Consider the following 21,159-nt stretch of genomic DNA (forward strand, 5'->3'; position numbering starts at 1 on the left):
GAAGACTCTTGAGAGTCCCTTGAACTTTAAGGAGATCCAACCAGTCCATCCTAAAGGACATCAGTCCTGAATATTCATTGGAAGGACTGACACTGAAGCTGAAACTCCAATACTTCGGCCACCTGATGCGAAGAACTGACTCACTGGAAAAGACCCTGATGCTGGGAAAGAAGGAAGGCGGGAGGAGAAGGGGACGCCAAAGGATGAGATGCTTGGATGGCATCACCGACTCGATGGACATGAGTTTGAGTAAACTCTGGGAGTTGGTGATGGACATGGAGGCCTGGCGTGTTGCAGTCCATGGGGTCGAAAAGAGTGGGACACGACTGAGCGACTGAATGAACTGAACCCAACCGAACCAAGCAAGGAGCTCTCGCCCAGGGACTCGCTGGCGCCTGCGCTCTGCCGCGGCCCCGCCCTCCTCCCGCCTGACATCCGGGGCTCGGGCAGGGGCGTGTCCGGGGAAGACGGGAGGGAGGCGGCGGAAAGGAAGGACATCGTGGGAGGCTGGAGGAGCCGGGAGGGAGGAGGGGCGGGGGCGGGGCGCAGCCAGCGCGCTGTCACGTGACGTGCGTGACGCCGTGTCGGCCGTCTCGTGTTGTTGAGGCTGAGGACTGGCGTGTTTCGAGAGTCTCCCCTGTCCCGGACCGCAGGAAACCGGCGACTCGGTCTCACTCCCTTTGCCCGGCTCCGCTCTGCCGCCCTGCCTGGCTCTCCTGGGCCTGCCGCCTGCTCTGGCGTCCCCTCCGCTCCGGCCCGACCCGACCCGACCCAGCCGCATGGACACCCCCAGGCCGCCCGGCAGCCGCCTCGGCCGGCTGGGGCGTCAGGTGAGCTGACAGGTCAAGTGCGGGTCCGGAGGGAGCCGCCTCCCCGGCCGGGGGCACGCCGGGCCCTGGCGCGTCTCTGCCGTCGAGCTGGGGAGTCCGCTTCTCCCGGGCCCGTTGGCATCGCAGGGGGAGCCGAGGAAGGGAGGAGGGTGATGGGTGGACAGTGTCAGGCCGGCTCGCTCAGGGCCAGAGAGCTCGCCTTTCCGCTACCTGCTTCTCCGGGCCAGCCGCCCTCCCAGCCTCGGGGTGCCCGGGGTAACAGCTGCTGCGGCCAGACAGCTGCTTCTGCCCGCGCTCCTCCCCACACCTGGCCTCGGGGAGATGCGCCTTTGCCTGCCTCACCGAGCATCTGCGCTGGGGAGACTCCTTCCGCGGCAAGAGGACCGGTTCTGGACCAGGCCCGAAGCCAAGGTGGAGCCATGATCCGAACCTGGGACGGAGGTCGGGAAGAGTAGAACAGAACCCATGGCAGCTTTGGGACCCGAGCCTTCACGTCAGGTTGAAACCGTCGTTAGCCTTGAGTGACCGCAGTTCCCCACGGAAGCACTCAGAATCAATTCAGTTTTCTAGCTGAAACATAAACCAAGCTCCCAGGGAAGGGTGTACAGAGAAGCAGATTGACCGTGTTTGGGAGCCAGTTACGTTGCTTTGCCTTTATCTAGTACTGTGGTGGTTTCTTTTTTCTTTTTTTAATTCTTTCCCTGAAAGAAGCCCATCTATTTTCTCTGTAAGAAAGGTAAGTACTTCAGTTTAACTTGAAAGAGATTGAGGACGGGGCCGAAATCTGAGACCAGCTTCTTATCCATTGTTGTGTAGCTTGAATTATACTCAGTGTTTTATACCTTGGATTACAGGCAGTTTTGATTCCCCGTTGTGTATGCATTGAAGATACTTTTTCCTTACATAGTATTTCCTTTGTAGAATCTAATGATTTCCTAGATTAAAAAAAAAAAAAAAGTCATCCATTTTGAACACTAACTTTTATCTTAATAATTGCAGCTCTGGCCTTTCAGAGTTTGTGCATTTTGAACACAGATATACGTTGCCTCATTCGTCGATGTTTTTATGTGTTGAGTTAGTGTAGAGAAGACCCTGATAGCAGGAAAGATTGAAGGCGGAAGGAGAAGGGGACAGCAGAGGATGAGATGGTTGGATGGTATCACCAACTCAACAGACATGAGTTTGAGTAAACTCCAGGAGTTGGCGATGGACAGGGTGGTCTGGGGTGCTGCAGTTCATGGTGTGACAGAGAGTTGGATACGACCGAGTGACTGAACTGAACTGCCTGACAGGATTTTTCAAAAAAAATTGCTTTCTAAGAAGTGGGTCTTTGAAATACTTCACTGTTTGAAAATGTAGAGAAATGAATTTCCTTTGAAATGTAGGCACAGATCATTAAGAAATATAACCTGGAAGAAGTGCTTTTCTGTTTTTGGTTTTTGCTTTAGACGTAAAGTTTTTATTGGATTTTATTTGAGTTACAGTTGTGTTAGTTTCAGGTGTAGAGCAAAGTGAGTCAGTTAAACATAATACTTTTTTACAGATGCTTTTCTCATATAGGTCATTACAGGATATTGACTAGAGTTCCCTGTGCTATACAGTAGGTCCTTATTAGTTACCTATTCTCTATGTAGTAGTGTGTGTATGTCAGTCTGTCTCCCTATTTATCCCTCCCTGCCTTGCCTCCCTGTTGACTGTAGGACTGATTTCTACATCTGTGACTCTATTTCTATTTTGTAAATAAGTTCATTTGTTTAATTTTTTAAAAAAGATTCTACATAGAAGTGATATTTGTCCTTCTGTGGCTTACTTCACTCAATATGACAATCTCCACACCCATCCATCTTGCTGCAAATGGCATTATTTTGTTCTTTTTTTACGACTAAGTAATATTCCATGGTATGTATGTATCACATCTTCTTAATCCACTCCTCTGTTGATGGACTCAATGCATTTAAAAAATTATTTATCTAGTTTTGGCTGTGCTGGGTCTTCATTGCTGCTCAAGCTTTTCTCTAGTTGCAGCAAGCCTGGGCTATTCTTCCTTGTGGTGGGCAGGTTTCTCATCGCTGTGGCTTCTCTTGTTGCAGAGTTATTGGCTCTAGGGTGCGTGGGCTTCCGTAGTTGGAGCACACAGCCTCAGTAGTTGTGGTGCATGGGCTTAGTTGCCCCATGGTACATGGAATCTTCCTGGACCAGGAAGTAAACCTGAGTCCCCTGCATTGGCAGGCCAATTCTTATCCACTGCACCACCAGGGAAGTACAACTCAATGCATTTTAAATAAATAAAGATATATTCTTGACTAAAGAAGGGAGGATTCAGTCCAGCCACTGACTTTCCTGTCTTTAAAACTGCCCTGCTTATCCACCTCCAGAGGAATGAGCGAGAATTCTTTGGGATATTGGTGTATTCCTTGGGCACCCAGCGTGCAGATTTATTTTCTCTAGCCATTTAAGGCTGTATGCTTACTGAGGCCAAGTTCCCTGGCTTTAAGATGCGTATGGCTCTAGATAAAAACTGCTGAAGCTACCCAGTCCCCAAAGCCATCTGCTCTCACCAGAGCCTTGGAAAATGAAGGTGACCGTGATGAGAAGGGTGGCCATCTTTTCTTACCTTAGGGAGAGCAGACCCCAAACTGATTCTTATGAGATTCTGGGGACAGAGGGAATTTAGGCTTGCAATTGTATAGTGAGCTGCAAGCCCAACTCTCTGAAGGTAGATTCCACACATGATTTCTTGTGTCAAGTATCTCCTCCTTTCAATGGAAGAAGTGTTTTAACCCACATTTTTAATGGTAAAGAATTCCTCTTAATGATTTCTGTGTTGAATTTAAATTCTTTTTAGGATGAGGAGAGAAGCCAGCAGAGTACCTATAGTGTTTTTGAAGATATGCCATGAGAAGTATAATTAACATAGAAATAAATAGTATTTTTGTGAAATTTCATACAATAATGTGTGACACAGAGAGATGTAGACAACTTTGACTTATGATTTCCTGGGGAGTTGGGGGAGGAGTTCTTTGTTCTTTAGAATAAATATTTAGTAATGAAGCCTAATTTTGCTTCATAAATTGTTGTCGTTAGTAGATGTGTTAACAGATTATATTTTAAGAATTATTTTTAAAAGTTTGCATGTTTAAAAACGAGGATACCTGGTATTGTATCTTTTGTAACTTTCTTTGACATTTACAAATAACCTCAGATATGCAGATGACACCACCCTGATGGCAGAAGGCGAAGACAAACTAAAGAGCCTCTTGAAGAAGGTGAAAGAGGAGAGTGAAAAAACTGGTTTAAAACAGCATTGAAAAAACAAAGATCATGGCATCTGGTCCCATCACTTTATGGCAAATAGATGGGGAAACAATGGAAACAGTGACAGACTTTATTTACTTGGGCTCCAAAATCACTGCAGACGGTGACAGCAGCCATGAAATTAAAAGTCGCTTACTCTTTGTAAGAAAAGCTATGACAGCCTAGACAGCATATTAAAAAGCAAAGACATTACTTTGCCAGCAAAGTCCATCTAGTCGAAGCTATGGTTTTTCCATTAGTCATGTACGGTGTGAGAGTTGGACTGTAAAGAAATCTGAGTACTGAAGAATTGCTGCCTTCGAACTGTGGTGTTGGAGAAGACTTTTGAGTATCCCTTGGACTGCAAGGAGATCAAATCAGTCAGTCAAGCCTAAATATTCATTGGAAGGACTGATACTGAAGCTGAAACTCTTAATACTTTGTTCACCTGATGGGAAGGGCTGACTTGTTGGAAAAGAGCCTGGTGCTGGGAAAGATTAAGGGCAGGAGGAGAAGGAGATGACAGGATGAGATGGCTGGAGGGCATCACTGACTTAATGATCCTGAGTTTCAGCAAGCTCCGGAAGATGGTAAAGGACAGGGAAGCTTGGCATGCTGTAGTCCATGGGGTCGCAGAGAGTGGTACATAACGACTTATAGGGACTGAACAGCATATTTGCTTTACCTCTATTTTTTTTTCTTTCTCCTTTACGTCTAATTTTTTTTTCTCCGTATGTGCAGTTATATATGTGTGTAATTTGAATATAATTTTAAATTGTTGTAGTTTTTTTTTTTCCATTTGAGAGAGTGTTGCAGACCTCATGCACCTTTTCCTCCAAACATTTCAGTGTTACATTCTAAGAATGAGAACATTCCTCTACATTGTCGCAGTAAAGATTTCAGAATCATAGAAAAGTAACATTGGTATAATACTGTTGTCTACTCCATATCTCCGATTCAAATTGTTCTAATTATCTCTTTAATGTATCTTATAGCATTTTTTTTCTTGTTCAGGATGGAATTAAGAATCATACTTATCTTTAGTTTTTATTTTTCTTTAGTCTCCTTTAATCTGGAATGGTTCTTCAGCCTTTGTCTTTCATGACATTGGTGTTTTTGGTGACTATGGTAGATTGATTTTGTGTCTGAATTTGGACTTACCTGATTTTTTTCAAAATTAATTTTAGTTTATGCATTTTTGTCAGGAATATAACGTTAGTGATACTGTGTCCTTGTCCATGTATCTCATCAGGAGGCACGTGGTGCCAGTTTGTCTCATTATTAGTGATGTTACCTAAGTAACAACTGGGTGGCAGGGATGCATAGGGCAAGGCGTGTGGGAAAGGGCACATCAGAGTGCTTTGCGCCATCCTTTCCACATCTTCACCAATCTTGAAGCTCCCATATATATGCTTATTCATTCACCTGTTGTTGATGGACATTGGTGTTGGTAAACATGATAGCCACGTGTCCAGGTATGAATAAATCTATGCATATCTTTTACTCATCTCTGGGTAGAAATTTTCTTTGAGTGTATGTCTTAGCAGTGGATTGTGGGATCACCAAATAGGTGTATATTTAGGTGTAATAGATAACTGCTAAACGGTTTTTTGAAGTGGTTGAACTAATTTGCAGAAATGGAGTTATTAACCTTGTGTTAATCCAGATCTGGCTAAGATATGAATAGCTGGTTGCTGAAGTTCATGCTGTCTGACAGTACAACTGTCTCTTCCCCTTATTATCATCAGATCTGGATCCTGAGGCATCATCCTTCATTTTCTTCTTTCTTCTCTCTGCCATTATCCTGAGGTTACTGCAGAGTCCGTGGGATGACCCGTCCAGTCTTCCCAGGCTCCTGATTCCGTGACTTACCTCCCGCCTCTTATTCGTCTAGTGCTTTCATTTTTATTTCTACTATACCTGCTTTTTGACATTACCAGCATATCTAATTTGTAAGCCCTTTTGTTTTTACCTTCTTCCTCATTGTGCCTGAGTCACACTTTTGCCAGTACCCTCCCTTTGCCTTCTTACTCGTCTGTTTATTGTGGTGACAAAATCCTAACCCAGATTCAGTCATGTCGTCAGCTCTCTCTCAGGCTGAGCTGGAGAAAGAAGCCCACAACCATGCAGGTAGGTGCCATCTCCATCTTGACTGGGACTTCAGAACTGCTGTAGGTACCTGCAGTGTGGTGTCCTGGGTGAGATCAGAACAGAACAAGGACATTGTTGGAAAAACTGGTTAAGTCTGAGTATAGTTACTAGTGGTGTACCAGTGTTGGTGTCTTAGTCATGACAGGCGTACTGTGGTAATGTAAGTTGTTTATGTTAGGGGAAACTGAGGGAATATCTGTAATATCTTTGTAACATTTCTATAAATCCATAATTATTCCTAAATAAAGTTTATTAAAGAAAAATACTATTGTAGATATAGCAGCTCCCATTCCTGGATTCTTCTCAAACCTTGCCCTGTCACCTACTGTCATTTGCCTACTTATCTGAGAAAATTGAGGCCATCGAATGTGAATTCTCCACCACTTGCTATTCCCCCACAAAAAGCTTGCAGGTGTCTTCAGTCATTTGAACATACTTTGCTCTTGTCACAAGTGGATAGGCATAGTGTGTCTTTTTTTTTTCGCATTTGTTTTTTGAAGCCCCGTCCAGCCTGCCTTCTCACAGCTGCACTTGCATCATACTTTTGCTAAATAGTTTCTTCACTTTTTGATTGTACTGGTAGTTTTCCTTTAGGATATTTTCCTCTAAAGTGAAAGTGGAAATTTTCTTTCTACTCTGCTTCGTTTCTCGTTGCTTTTTCGCAGCTAAGATCCTAGAAACAGTCGGCTGCGTTTGTAGTCTCCCTTTCTCACCTCCCAGCCTCTGCAGTCTCACTGTCCTCATCATGCTGCTTTCATTGCGCCCTTCAGGTCACCGGCCACTTCATTATGGAAGCCCGTGAAGACTTTCCAGTCTCTCTTTTTTGACTTCAATATTTGAAACTTCTGAATTCTTCCATTAATTTTTTTTTTTTTGGCCAGTGTTATCTCTTTCAAACAGAAATTAGTAACTTAATAGGAAAACAGTTACTCATAATTTCACCATTCAGAAGTAAATATTACATCTGGGGACATATAGGTAAATTAAAATACTCACTAAGAACGTATTTTAAGACGTCTTGATTGTAATTAAATCCTCTGTATCCTGTCAGTCAGTCAGTTCAGTCGCTCAGTCATGTCCGTCTCTTTGGGACACCATAGACTGCAGCATGCCAGGCTTTCCTGTCTGTCACCTGCTCACGTCCATTGAGTTGCTGATACCATCCAACCATCTCATCCTCTGTTGTCCTATTCTTCTCCTGCCTTCCATCTTTCCCGGCATCAGTCTTTTCCAACATGTTTCAATTTAGAATCATAGCATAATCTTTCTGAAGGCGTTGTAAGCAGTCCTTGAAGTCGGCTACTAGGAGCAACACGGTTGAGAAGATGATGATGATGAGCAGCTCTGACCGAGTTTATCCTGTGCACCTAGTGACAGCTGTGACGCAGCTTCCATTGGGGGCCAGTAGCAGTTGCAGCGTGGTGCTCATTAAGCTGCATTAGTGACTGCGGTCAAGGTGACAAGTGTGAACAACGGTAGGTTATTTGGTCAGAGGATGGTTTGAGAGATTTCAGATTTAAAACAGTTGTTTAGTCGCTGAGTCATGTCTGACTCCTTTGTGGCCGCATAGACTGGCCAGTCAGGCTCCTCTGTCCATGGGGTTTCCCAGGCAAGAATACTGGAGTGGGTTGCCATTTCCTTCTCCAGGGGATCTTCCTGACCCAGGAATTGAACCCATGTCTCCTACATTAGCAGGTGGGTTCTTTACCACTGAGCCGCCAGGGAAGCCCTTAAAACAGGTAGAAGGTGGTAATTGGGTATGGGAGATGATTCAGTTCAGTTCAGTCGCTCAGTCGTGTCCAACACTTTGTGACCCCATGAACCACAGCACACCACGCCTCCCTGTCAATCACCAACTCCCAGAGTCTACCCAAACTACATCCATTGAGCCAGTGATGCCATCCAACCATCTCATCCTCTGTCGTCCCCTTCTCCTCCTTCCCCTAATCCCTCCCAGCATCAGGGTCTTTTCCAGTGAGTCAACTCTTCGCATGAGGTGGCCAAAGTATTGGAGTTCCAGCTTCAACATCAGTCCTTCCAATGAACACCCAGGACTGATCTCCTTTAGGATGGACAGGTTGGATCTCCTTGCAGTCCAAGGGACTCTCAAGAGTCTTCTCCAATACCACAGTTCAAAAGCATCAATTCTTCTGCGCTCAGTTTTCTTTATTGGCCAACTCTCACATCCATACATGACCACTGGAAAAACCACAGCTTTGATTAGACAGACTTTTGTTGACAAAGTAATGTCTCTGCTGTTTAATATGCTGTCTAGGGTTTAATATGCTGTCTAGGTTGGTCATAACTTCCCTTCCAAGAAGTAAGGGTCTTTAATTTCATGGCTGCAGTCACCATCTGCAGTGACTTTGGAGCCCCCAAAAATAAAGTCAGCCACTGTTTCCACTGTTCCCATCTATTTGCCATGAAGTGATGATTAGATTAGGAGTAAAGGATGATTCCGAGACTCTTCATTCATTCATCAGTAGATAGTGGTATCCTTACCTGCCTTTGGGAATACCGATGATGAAGGAGGTTTTGAGGAGTAGGTTTGGGGTCTCTTAGACCTAAAGGGCTGTGAGTGGTTGAGTAAGAAAGCCGTACTCTGTCGGGGAGAGTTCACACCTGGACCTGAGTCATGAACTTACACAGAAGTGCCTTTAGATTTGTACATCTTCACACATCTACATGGACATTGTAAATTACTTCTGTAAGCTGAAGTTTGGATTTTGAGCAGCAGTTAACAAGTGAGGGTTGTAGGTATTGGGTGTGGGGGATGCTGGTTTCAGAAGGCCCTGCTGCTACCCGTCAGTGACTGCTAGTCCTGCTTGGAGGAGCACTGCACCTCCTGTGTTAAACAGACCTCCATGTGGCCAGGAAGATGGTCAGGAGAGGGAATTCACTCGGGCCTAGTGTTGAGGTGGTTGAACTTTTCTAGAGCAGTGGAGCAGTGGGGGAGAATCCAGGTTGTGCTGGGTTTTGAAGTGGTTGGGAAGTGAGGCGGTGAAGACGTCTCTGAGATGAAGAGGAAGATGACCAGTGCTGCATCGCCAGAGAGGGATGCTGCATTAGAGACCTTTTAAGCAAATCACTCTTAGATATATTGAGAGATGAGTGGAACGCTAATAGGGAGGGATTGAGTTTCTAGAAGAGAGGGAGCATGGTTCTAGAGGAGGTAAAGGTCACTGGTGGGTTTTTAGGGAAGGGCGTTATCCAGATAGGTTTCAGCTTTTCCAGATATCTGTGGGTGAAGGAGGACTTGGGACAGGATTTGTTGATTATTGAGTGGAGCACAGCCATTCTCCTGGTTCAGGCTACTGTCTTCTCTAGGTTGCATTATGCTTAGCTTGCCTTCACAGTAGCTGGAGGACTCTTAAGTATGCATTCCTGGTCATGTTACTCTTTAGGACTGTTACCTATGAGAAGTGTTCAGTTCCTAGGCATAGAAATCCCTTGGGGGTTGTTTAGTCGCTCAGTTGTTTCCGACTCTTTGCGACCCTATAGGCCTCAGAACAGTAGGCTTCCCTGTCCTCGTTATTCCCTGGAGTTATCAAACTCATGTCCATTGAGTCAGTGATGCCATCCAGCCATCTCATTCTCCGGGTGTTGGTGGGTGGATTTGTGAGGAGCAGATGAAGAAATTAGGGGTGTTGCACAGTGAGCAGGAAAGCGTCTAGTGAGACGTAATAGTTGGAGATATTGGGTTGATTTTTCCCTTAGAAAATGGAAGAGCGCTTAGATGTGCCCTCTAGTGGTAGACACTCTTAGGGAACATACTGACTCAGTATAAGATGGTTTAAACTGATCTCTAGTTATATAGATGTATATTTAAAAATTAATTTTTGGCAGACTGAACCGTGACTATTTCAAATAAAAATTTGAGACCTCATTGTTGGAAAGATTTTGGTCTTTTTAGTCATAAAAACCTAGTTTTTGACTCTTGGTCAAAATCACTGACTGCAATTGTGGGTAAATGGCTTAACTCCTTGGATTTGTTTTTCTCATCTGTCCTATTGGGAGTGGTTGTGAAACTTAAATGAGTATATGTAACATTACCAGCTTCAGTTCTCAGTGGATTTTGATTCCACGTTTTCAGGGAAGAGCCCAGATGTTCATGAATGTGATGTGAACCGCCGTGCTGGCAGGTCCTTCAGCAGTGGTTGGGTCCTCCTTTGTGGGCACGTTGTTTTCTTACTGAGTTGTTTCGCCTGTCTTATAGGAGTTGGACTCAGTGACCTCTAAGTCTGTGAATAATTGGAAAGAAAACAAAAAACCAACCCAATAACAGTGAACATTTCTAGCACTTAGACTGTAGTCTTATTATGTGTATTACCAAAGAGAATCAGGTTCCCTGGTGAAACAGTTGATTCCACATCTGAGGCAAGAAATAAGCTGATTTTGGAACATTTGGCATACCAGATAGAAATGAAGCTCTTAAAGACTTACTAGGGTTGGGTCAGAAGGACTTGGGAGCAAACCTGAAGCCTCTCCCACTAGACAAAGATGAGACAGTTTGAGTATTGTTAAGAATAATTGCAGTGAACTGAAAATACGTTAATGAATATGATTTTACTGTTGGAGGATTGTTAGCCAACCAAGTCATTCAATAAATGAAAAGGAGAATGAGAGCTTTTTCTTTTCTTATATGAGCTATATTCTATTAGATAATACCAGATAGTGTAAGAGGGAAGTTTTCTCTTTGTAGAACTACTCTACCTAGTAAATAAAGAAGAAATGATAGAACAAAGGCAGTCTGTAACCTTAGTGAACTTGGGGATCTCAGCTTGACTCATTAGGGACTTCTTAGCCTTGCAAAACGCTCCAGGCAGTACATGCCTCATGGTGGTGTGACAGACTGCCATGTGTACATAGTCTCATCAAGTCCGATCAGGTCTCTACGTCCAGTCACCAATTTACATGAAACGCAGAGAGAGAGAAGCATATTAAACTATATCACAGGGATAAAGTTAGCAAAATCCAGACTTTAAAAAAAAACCCTGTATCTTTTATAGCTAACATTCTGAAATATTCACAGATGAAATTATAACTTTTCCTAAAAGAATTTTCTCTAAACTTGAAAATAATTTCCTGTAAAAATCTTAAAAGCCAAAGGGTTGCTTCAGAATAACATTAAAGGAAGGTTAGATGGGGCTGTAGGAGTTGGATGGCCTGGGGACTGGGTGATGAGTACAGGGTAGTTTCTTCTTGGTTGTTTTATATATGTTCAAAATTGTCCGTAATAAAACATTAAAAACATAAGTAAAACATTGAAATTAAAAAATCTTGTTTGTCTTACTGTACTAATACATACTCCTTTTTTTAAAAAAAAAAATCTGGTATTGCTTTCTACATATAAACACATTCTGTATATTTACTATGAACATGCTACTTTTTCTGCCATTGTTGAATAATCTGCAAGTATTTATTGTGCTTGGCCTTCATACTTTTTAATGTACAAGTTGTAGACCAGTCCCTTATTTTTTTTTGTTTTTGTCAATACAGCTTAGTGATTTTAGGGACATGTTTCAGTCAGTTCAGTTCAGTCTCTCAGTCATGTCCAACTCCTTGCGACCCCATGGACTGCAGCACACCAGGCTTCCCTGTCCATCACCAACTCCCAGAACTTGCTAGAACTCATGTCCATAGAGTAGGTGATGCCATCCAACCATCTCATCCTCTGTGGTCCCCTTCTCCTGCCTTCAGTCTTTCCCAGCATCAGGGTCTTTTCTAGTGAGTCAGTTCTTCGCATCAGGTGGCCAAAGTATTGGAGTTTCAGCTTCAGCATCAGTCCTTCCAATGAATAGTCAGGACTGATTTCCTTTAGGATTGATTGGTTTGATCTCTTTGCAGTCCAAGGGATTCTGAAGGGTCTTCTCCAACGCCACAGTTCAAAAGCATCAATTCTGTGCTCAGCTTTCTTTATAGTCCAACTCTCAAATCCACACATGACTGCTGGAAAAACCACAGCTTTGACTAGATGGACCTTTGTTGGCAAAGTAATGTCTCTGCTTTTTAATATGCTAGGTTGGTCATAGCTTTTCTTCCAAGCAGCAGGCATCCTTTAATTTTATGGCTGCAGGCACCATCTGCAGTGATTTGGGAGCCCTAGAAAGTAGTCTGTCACTGTTTTCCATTGTTTCCCCATCAATTTGCCTTGAAGTGATGGGACCAGATGCCATGATGTTAGTTTTTTGAATGTCGAGTTTTAAGTCAGCTTTTTCACTCTCCTCTTTCACTTTCATCAAGAGGCACCTTAGTTCCTCTTTGCTTTCTGCCATAAGGGTGGTGTCATCTGCATATCTGAGGTTATTGATAATTCTCCCGGGAGTCTTTTTTTTTTTTTTCCATTTATTTTTATTCGTTGGAGGCTAATTACTTTACAATATTGTAATGGTTTTTGCCATACATTGACATGAATCAGCCATGGATTTACATGTGTTCCCCATCCCGATCCCCCCTCCTGCCTCCCTCTCCATCCCATCCCTCTGGGTCTTCCCAGTGCACCAGCCCTGAGCACCCGTCTCATGCATCCAACCTGGGCTGGTGATCTGTTTCACCCTTGATAGTATACTTGTTTCAATGCTGTTCTCTCTGAACATCCCACCCTTGCCTTCTCCCACAGAGTAAGTCTGTTCTCTCCCGACAGTCTTGATTCCAGCTTGTGCTTCATCCAGCCTGGCATTTCACATGATGTACTCTGCATAGAAGTTAAATAAGCAGGGTGACAATATACAGCCTTGACATACTCCTTTCCCAATTTGGAACCAGTCTTTTGTTGCATGTTGGTTCTAACTGTTGCTGCTTGACCTGCATACAGGTTTCTCAGGAGGCAGGTAAGGTGGTCTAGTATTCTCATCTCTTGAAGAATTTCTCCCAGTTTGTTGTGATCCACACAGTCAGAGGCTTTGGCATAGTCAGTAAAGCAGAAGTAGATGTTTTTCTGGAGCTCTCTTGCTTTTTCAATGATCCAACAGATGTTGGCAATTTGATCTCTGGTTCCTCTGCCTTTTCTAAATCCACCCTGAACATCTGGAAGTTCACAGTTCATCTACTGTTGAAGCCTGGCTTGGAGAATTTTGAGCATTACTTTGCTAGTATGTGAGATGAGTGCAATTGTGCGATAGTTTGAACATTCTTTGGTATTCTTTGGTGTTGCCTTTCTTTGGGTTGGAATGAAAATTGACCTTTTGCAGTCCTGTGGCCCCTGCTGAGTTTTCCAAATTTGCTGGCATATTGAGTGCAGCACTTTAACACCATCATCCTTAGTATTTGAAATAACTTAGCTGGAATTCCCCCCCTCCACCAGCTTCATTCGTAGTGATACCTCCTAAGGCCCTTGACTTTGGACTCCAGGATGTCTGGCTGTAGGTGATCACACCTAGAGTGATCACACCATCGTGGTTATCTGGATCATGAAGATCTTTTTTGCATAGTTCTTCTATGTATTCTTACCACCTCTTCTTAATATCTTCTGCTTCTGTCAGATCCATACCATCTCTGTCCTTTATTAAGCCCATCTTGGCATAAAATGTTCCCTTGGTATCTCTAATTTTCTTGAAGAGATCTCTAGTCTTTCCCATTCTGTTGTTTTCCTCTATTTCTTTGCATTGATCACTGAGGAAGGCTTTCTTATCTCTCCTTGCTGTTCTTTGGAACTCTGCATTCAGATCGGTATATCTTTCCTTTTCTCCTTTGCCTTTCACTTCTCTTCTTTTCTCAACTCTTTGTAAGGCCTCCTCAGACAATCATTTTGCCTTTTTGCATTTCTTTTCCTTCGGGATGGTCTTGATCACTGTCGCCTGTACAATGTCACGAACCTCTGTCCATAGTTCTTCGGGCACTCTTGCCTATCAGATCTAATCCATTGAATCTGTTTGTCACTTCCACTGTATAATTGTAAGGGGGTTGGTTTAGGACATACCTGAATGGTCTAGTGGTTTTCCCTGCTTTCTTCAATTTAAGTGTGAATTTGGCAATAAGGAGTTCATGATCTGAGCCACAGTCAGGCCCTGGTCTTGTTTTTGCTGACCGCGTAGAACTTCTCCATCTTTGGCTGCAAAGACTATAATCAATCTGATTTGGGTATTGACCATCTGGTGATGTCCATGTGTAGAGTCTTCTCTTGTGTTGTTGGAAGAGGGTGTTTGCTATGACCAGTGCGTTCTCTTGGCAATACTCTGTTATCCTTTGCCCTGCTTCATTTTTCATTCCAGGGCCAAACTTGCCTGTTACTCCAGGTATCTCTCTTGGTTTCCTACTTTTGTATTACATTCCCCCATATTTCAGTGCTTCTGTTGAATTTTCCTTTGGGCTGAATTACTGACTTGCAGTACTTTGGCCCCGTTTACCCTTGTTATCAATTACTTTATAGAACTTTGGGCCACTCCTCGACAATCAGCTACTCCTGGTGGTAGTTTTCCCAGGAGGAAAACTTGCCATTTTTTGCTGAGGCTCAGCTCCTTTTTATTTATTTTATTTATTTATTTTTTTCTCATTTTTTTAAGCATGTGTATTTATTTATTTTTAATTTTTTCATTTATTTTTATTAGTTGGAGGCTAATTACTTTACAGTATTGTAGTGGTTTTTGCCATACATTGACATGAATCAGCCATGGATTTACATGTGTCCCCCATCCTGAACCCCCCTCCCACCTGCCTCCCCATCCCATCCCATCCCTCCGGGTCATCCCAGTGTACCAGCCCCGAACATTTGTCTCATGCATCCAACCTGGACTGACGATTTGTTTCACACTTGATAATATTCCTGGGCATACACACCGAGGAAATCAGCTCCTTTTTAAAATAATAACATGTTATAAAATTGTGTTCCCCTTTTTCCAGTTTCCTTCCTTTGAGGTAACTTCTGTTATCAGCTTGAAGTATATTTTTACCTTCTTTTTTCCCTTAGCAGTAAATATGGGTTTTATATATTTTCTCCTTGTACTTCACTGGGTTGTTTTTTTTTTTTTTTTTCCACTGTATTCTGAAATTCTCTGCACTCATCATTAATTGCTGTTATTAAAAATGAATTATCAAATGATGTGGGCATATATAAAAGTATCGTTTTCTTTGCAAGTGTCTGTATTTTGCATTTTCTTTTGGGGAGCAAAAGAAATAGTTTTAAAAATATTTTGTTAAATATTAGGAAATCATTCTTTGAAGTGACTGTTCTAGTTTATAGTTCCACAAGTACTACTAGAGAATTTGCATTGTTTTACATCCTTGCCAGTAGCTGGTGCTGTCAGATTTATTAATTTCTATTAATCCAGTGATGTAAGTTGATGTCTCACTTTTAATTATATGTTTAGTTTTATAGTTTGGAAAAACGTGTCTCCTCCTCACTCCCTAGGGACATGCTATGATACTTTTTTTTTTTTTTTCGTGAAAAGCTAAACCTAGTCAGTACTAATAGAGTCATTTTTTGTATGGCTATTAGGTCAAATTACGATTAGAAAAAAAAAATCATCATTACAATTCAGTCAAGTATAAATAAGAAAGCTAGATAAAACCTTGTAAACTGTCACCATTTAGAGAGCTAATTCAAAAGCTTCAAACTCGAACTAACACTATCAAAATTCCGCCAGTTTGAAAACCAATAAAAATTATTGCTGGAATCCAACAATTAAAATTTGGTAGTTTGTGCTGTGATGCAAGAGTGGGGAAATCCTTAAGTTAAGGAATTTACACATGGTTGTCTACTTTTTTCTCGAAGAACTCAATAAACTGTTTTCTTGGTGAGCTATTACAGCAGATAGCATTAGAGCTAAAATCTTAGATTCTTTGACATAATGACTTTTCTGTTCTTTTGAAGAACTAAAGTGAAAATATTATAGTATAGTGGAAATAAAAAGTCCTTACTGCCAGCACAGTTGACACTTCTTCTACTCTGTCTACTGTTTTAGGCTCCGAGCTCTGTCCAGCAGTGGGAGTATTACATCCCTCCCTTTCTCCAGCATTGCCGAAGTATGTGTTAGCAGACTATTGTTACGGGAGAGAAGAAATGTTAGCACTTTTCCTTAAAGACAACAAGGTAAGAAAGTAGGAAAGAGTTCAAAATTGCAAATGCGATTTCACGGTATGTACAGTTACGTGTTGATACGTGAAATAGCTGTGGTTTTTCTCTCTTTTCCTGTGTTGAAACCTGCACTAGTTCACAGAGGCTCTTCTAAATGTTAGAAGAGAAAACTTTATATTTTAGAGAAAACCTAAGATTTCATTACAGAAGTAGAAAGCTTCATGGAAGCAGGAGAGTGATCAGGACTTAATGTTTTGTCTAACTGATTTCCTCACAACCTTTATTTTTATCCCACTGTGATGGCTGAGAAAGTTTTCTCTTCTCTTTATTGCATCTGTCATTCTTCTTTCCAGTTAGATGTTAGGAGCCAGAAGGGCAGATGCTTCTCTTGTTCTTCCCATTTGAATTAAATGTAGAGACAATCTTAAAATATGACACCTGATTTGAGTTACTTATAAATGATCAAAACTCATACGGTATAAAGTACATTTCTGTCATGTGATTAGTGAGAAATAACATTCTCTACTTAAGTGTACTTTGTTTTTAACTTTATTAATGGATTAAGAATCAGATTTTAATGACGGTTGCTAAGGTTGCAACCATTCTTAGCTGTTGCAGATATGGTTGCTTATAAAACTCTTCACGACCTTCTGCTCTGAGTTAAATGCACTCTGGAGTATCAGAGTCAGTGAAAGTGAAAGTCGCTCAGTCATGTATGACTGTTTGCGACCCCATGGACTGTAGGCTGTACGTGGAATTCTCCATGGAAGTCATGGAATTCCCCAGGCCAGAATAATGGAGTGTGTAGCTTTTCCCTTCTCTAGGGGATCTTCCAAACCCAGGGGTTAACCCAGGTTTCCTGCATTGCAGCCAGATTCTTTACCAGCTTAGCTACAAGGGAAGCCCAAGAATACTGGAGTGGGTAATGTATCCCTTCTTCAGTGGATCTTCCCAACTCAGGAATCGAACTGGAGTCTCCTGCATTGCAGGCAAATTCTTTACCAACTGAATTATCAGGATCAGTGCTATATATCAAATCTGAGCGTGGTAGTCTGATGAGAGGACGAGGTGAGTGACTGGGCTTTTTAATGTTTGACTGTCAGAATATTGATTGTGACTGAATAAGCTTTTATTCTGTATTTTGATAATCACTGGCAGATAAGCCAAACTATTTTCTTGTTTTGGCTTCTTAAAATTGCAGGGAGAGTATTAACCTCATGGTCATGTGTTTGGTGAAACAGATCGCTTCAGACCTTCTGGATAAAGAATTTCTGCCTATCCTACAGGAGGAGCCCCTCCTGCCACTGGCTCTTGTGCCCTTCACGGAAGAAGAGCAGGTGTGTGCGTAGCTTTGAGCCTCAGGCCCCACCCTTGTTCCTTCCCACTGAGGCATGAAAACAGGAAGTTCCCCCTTAGGCTCTCAGGAGTGTCCTCCTTCCCCAGGCCTGCTTCCTTCTACTCTTCTTGGCGTATGGATGCCTCACTGAGTTGACTAGATTCTGCTTTAGATCTAGTCTAAACATGTGTTAGAATAGAGAGAAAAAGGTATTTTTCAGGGGAGAGGGCCTTCTTTTCAGAAGCATGTAGTTTTTCAGAAGTAATCTGCTAAACCTGAATTCCTACCAGTTTTTACCACTGAAATAAAAATGTAAATATTCAGCCCACAGTTTGCTTAAAATGGTGCTTTTCTGTCACAAATTTTTTAAATGATATTGTGACAGAGTTTACAGATTTTGTGTTTGTCCTATTATAGTATATGATGTCTATAGATAAATAATAGAGTTTCTGATTTTAAGGAACTGTGATGATTATAGTAAAATAGAGATATAAAGAGCTTTGTTAGAATACCACTTTAAATAAGGAATCATCATTACTCTTCAAAAAAACTGCTTGATTGAGACCTAAGTTACATGGCATAACATTTTATAATTTTATAGTTTTTAGTATATGCACAGAGTTGTATAACCCATCACCACTATCTAATTCCAGAACTTTTTTCATCATTTTTTTGTGACAACTCTGGGTGTTTTTCTGCACTCTTTATGCCAGTGTCAGTCTATTGAGAAGGAAAAGCCTATTAAAAGAACTCTATTGAGACTTTCCTGGTGGTTCAGAACTGATGGGGAGCTAAGATCTCACAAGCCACGAGGCATGGCCAAAAAAATATTAGACCTCTGTTAACCTGTGTTAAGTTTTAAAAAAGATATGATACTTATTTGGTGACTTGGAGCGTCATACCTTTATAAGTAATTTTGTTTCATTTGTGGTTTCTCCTAAATCAGACTGTGCTGTGTGCTTAGTTGCTCAGTTGTGTCTGACTCTTTGTGACTTGGACTGTAGCCTGCCAAGCTCCTCTGTCCATGGGGATTCTCTAGGCAAGAATACTGGAGTGGCTTGCCATGCCATCCTCCAGGGGATCTTCCCAACTCAGGAATTGAACCCAGGTCTCCCGCCTTGCAGGTGATTCTTAACCATCTGAGCCGCCACGGAAGCCCAAGAATACTGGAGTGGGTAGCCTATCCCTTCTCCAGGGGATCTTCCTGACCCAGGAAATGAACTGGGGTCTCCTGCATTGCAGGTGGATTCTTTACTAGCTGAGCTACTAGCGAAGTCCAAAGTCAGCCTAGTAATTCTGTCTTTATTCATGAAACCCAGTATCATCTAGAGTCATCAGAAAATATTTTCATTGACCAAAAGGTGTTATGGTTGTAAAGAATACATGGGAAAGGAAGGGTCCTATTTCCAGTAATTGCTGAAAAGTTCCTTTTCAAAAGTGGTAAATTTCCTTTAAAAAAATCTGACATCTGGTTTAATTTTTCTCAAAAATATTTTTATTTTGAAGCATGTCAAGTAATATAGAGAATATTATTACAAAGATCTGAGTATTTTCAACTCAAATACATCTAATCTTAAAATAATCTGTGTATACCTTTGAAGAAACAAAATTTCTCATCCATTTGAGACTGTCTGGGGTGTGCCCCTTTCTGCATTCCCAGGAATTACTATGAATCAGATTACTTTCATCATTCATGTTTTGATATTGTCATTACATATTTGGGTATCCATATGCTCCTAAGAGTTTTTTAATAGGGTTATAAATGGTACATGGACTGTAGGCTGCTAGGCTCCTCAGTTCATGGAATATCCCAAGGAAGAATACTGAAGTGGGTACCCACTTCCTTCTCCAGGGGATCTTCCTGACCCAGAGATTGAACCCAGGTCTCCCTCATTGCAGGCAGATTCTTTAATATATAAGCCACCAGGGAAGCCCATACTGAACATAGCTTACTGTATATTATATTCTGCAGCTCCTTCTTTCTTTGAGTAATGCTTTTTAGATTTCATGTTCATACACATGGTTTCAGCTTGTTCATCTCTGCTATATAATATTTCATATGTGAGAAAAATCAGTAAAATACTGACTCTTTTGCTGTAAAAGATATTCATATTGGTTGTAGAAGATACAGAAAATAGGAAGAGGGAAATCTTAACCTATAAACTTAGCATGTAGAAATAATTACTTGTTAACATTTAGTATGTTTAAGCAATTTATTTTTGTGTGTGTATCTTTAATTGTCAAAATACATCTGTAATACAGACCGAATCCAACAGCATATCAGAATTAAACACCATGGCTAAGTGGAGTTTATCCCCAGAATTCCAGGGTGGTGCAGCATAAAATCAATATAACATACCCCATTAATAGAATGAAGAAAAGAAAAGCACTTAATCACTTCAGTTGTCTCAGAAAAGGCATTTGACGAAATTCAACACTGTTTCATGATAAGCAAACTTAACGAACTAGGAATAGAAGTGAACTTAGTATAATTAAGCAGATTTATGAAAAACGCATAACCAACATTATAGTCAGTGATGAAAGATTGAAAGCTTTTCTTCTTAGATTGGGAACAAGATAGTGTATCTGCTTTCACTACTGATATCGAACGTTGTATTGGAAGTTTTAGCCAAGCTCTTAGGCTAAAAAAGGACATAAAAAGGATCCAGATTGGAAGGGAAGAAGTAAAATTACCTCTGTTCAAAGATGACATGATACAGAAAATCCTAAAGAATCCATAGAATAGCTATTAACACCAGTAAGTGAATACAGCACAGTTGTACGCTTCAGAATCAGTACACAAAAATCAGTTGTATTTCCATACACTGTATGCTTAGTCACTCAGTCATGTCTGACTCTTTGCAACTCCGTGGACTGTAGCCTGCCAGGCTCCTCTGTCCATGGCAGTTTTCCAGGCAAGAATATCAGAGAGGTTGCCATGCCCTCCTGCAGTGGATCTTCACAATCCAGGGATCGAACCCACGTCTGCCACATTTCAGGCAGATTCTTTACTGTCTCTGCCATCAGGGAAGCCCTTACTAGGTTCTAAGTGTATAGAAAGTATTCAGGTAAAGATACATTCCAGGAATTTTTGAGTTTAAAACTCTCTCGTTAAATTGTTCCATATGCCTAGGGTTTTGATATTTCATACATCATTTTCCAGTATTTCTATAATTGCTTCCTGCTTTACCTTTTCCTAAGCCCTGTGTGTTCCATTTATCCAGAAGTATCGACTAAACATATTTTTGAATCCCAGACCTCTTGTCTTCCTGTGTCCCCTCTTCATGTTTGAAGGATGCCCCCCCACTACTATTCTTGTCATGTTTGACCCTTTTCCACATTGGCTGTGGGTGCAGATGTAGGCTAATGACCAAGTGATTGGGATGTTGTTTATTCTTTTCAGGCATTCTCTTCCCCTCCCCTCTTCTTTCTTTGCCTTTCCCCATTCATCCCTGATACCTGTCATTCTGTTAAACTCTAGTTGGAGTTGCTAGTTCACACTGATGAGCAGAATGAGGCAAAATGATCAATTTTTT

At 41.7% G+C, this 21,159-nt stretch overlaps 1 long non-coding RNA gene across 3 annotated transcripts; it reads left to right on the forward strand.

Moving 5' to 3' along the window:
* Positions 1-488: 488 nt before the first annotated feature.
* LOC122437266 lies at positions 489-20,539 on the forward strand. Of its 3 annotated transcripts, none has more exons than XR_006268202.1 (4): positions 489-830; positions 16,175-16,302; positions 17,529-17,624; positions 18,748-20,539. It is a non-coding gene; the product is annotated as an uncharacterized LOC122437266 (long non-coding RNA). The 3 variants fall into 3 exon arrangements; XR_006268204.1 differs by lacking the exon at positions 18,748-20,539 and adding an exon at positions 17,158-17,355 and having other exon boundaries at positions 17,529-17,951; XR_006268203.1 differs by lacking the exon at positions 18,748-20,539 and having other exon boundaries at positions 17,529-17,951.
* The last annotated feature ends 620 nt before the right edge of the window (positions 20,540-21,159 follow it).

This window comes from Cervus canadensis, chromosome 2 (genome assembly GCF_019320065.1).
Source record: "Cervus canadensis isolate Bull #8, Minnesota chromosome 2, ASM1932006v1, whole genome shotgun sequence".
Lineage (NCBI taxonomy): Eukaryota > Metazoa > Chordata > Mammalia > Artiodactyla > Cervidae > Cervus > Cervus canadensis.